This window comes from Austrofundulus limnaeus, unplaced genomic scaffold (genome assembly GCF_001266775.1).
Source record: "Austrofundulus limnaeus strain Quisiro unplaced genomic scaffold, Austrofundulus_limnaeus-1.0 Scaffold69, whole genome shotgun sequence".
Classification (NCBI taxonomy): Eukaryota; Metazoa; Chordata; class Actinopteri; order Cyprinodontiformes; family Rivulidae; genus Austrofundulus; species Austrofundulus limnaeus.
This window is the reverse complement of record NW_013952471.1, coordinates 1-1,568: the sequence shown is the minus strand read 5'-3', so window position 1 is coordinate 1,568 and position 1,568 is coordinate 1.

Below are 1,568 nucleotides of genomic sequence, written 5' to 3'. Positions count from 1 at the left end.
ACACACACACACACACACACACACACACACACACACACACACACACACCTGTGTAACACCAACATTAGCAAAACATGCACCGCCCACTTCCTCCACATAAACTCCAACGATGCTCTAAAAGCATTCTCCATTCATCACAGTGTTAATGTGTGTTTTCTTTGTTGTGTGAACTGCCTAATGTGTTGGTGTGTATCATCCTAAGCACTTTTATTCACGCAGCAGAAGTTATTAATGATCCATGTCCATGCTGAAAGTTCTGAAACAACAAAGATGCATGGTGATTTATCTCATTTAACGTTTTAGTGAATAAATGCGGGGGAGTGGATTGGATTTGGGAACACCATTCATGAAGAGAAGAGCTGAAGTCCTGTTTAAAACAACAACAAAGAGGAAGCACATTCACTTTCCACAATCGACTTATTGGCCCATATGACTGATTCTAAATAGGAAGAATGTACGATTTCCTGATGAGCTTCTGTTCTCGTTGTTGTGAGTTCAGGTAATCCTGTCGTTCCTCGTTATTTACCCGAGTGTGCACAGTTTGTAACGATACAATCACAGCACGTTTTCCGTCTTGACTTAAAGCGAAAGGACAAAGCAGCAGGGCAGCGTGCCCAAAGGCTTATAAATGTTGGGTTGTGCTGCATTTCAATGAGACACTCTGAACCTCAGTGAGCTGACCAGGCACCACTGGGACACAAAGGCAGAAGCACTATTGATCTGAAGATAACTGTTCTTCAACATCCTGCTGAGACTTGAACCCAGAGCCAAACTGCATCATAGAGGTGGTTTCAGAGAGGAAAAGCTCTGTGTTTCTAGTTACAGGAAGACTCAGTTATGCTTAAGACGTTAAACTACAGGTCCATAATATAGTTTGCATAGTGGGCTGGTGTTAGTTTGTTAGTTAGCTGTTACCAGACTTGAAAGTTGGTCAATCCTAATTTAGTGGAAGGTAACTGGTTCACTAACATTTTCAAAGTTAGTGAAAACGCTAAATAAAAATTGGTTTCGCTTTTAGCTGAACCACTGGTGATTTGTAGTAATGTAATTTCAGTGTGAACTGCTTCTCTCTGTTTTCTATCTTTTAGATTTAAAGGAACAATTAGATCTGTGCTTATTCTTTTTTTTTAACATTAAAACATCCTTATTACCAAAAGATCATAAATAAGAAATTTATATAATCTTGCTATTGAGTAAATGGTCCTCTATCATAAAGCTTTTTAAAGTATGCTGTGGGACTAATTTTAAACGTATGGACCTGGCACTGACAGCAAATTATCACCAGTGAAAAGTTTTAAAAAGGTTAGGAAGTGCACCACAACTGGGCTTTAAAACTGAAATATTGAGCTTCTGTTTTGCAGTAAAATTACATCTGAGACCACACAAAACATTTCATAAGTTTTGCTTGATTATAAACATCACATTGAGGAAAACCACAGCTAATAAAAGGTAAAAACTTAGCTGAGCAGACATAAATATAACTAGAACTGCAAAGCAGTTATGACCGGGGTCCAAGCCCTTTTATGCATGTCAGCCTTTGTCARGTTGTTTGTAGCATATTGTTGATC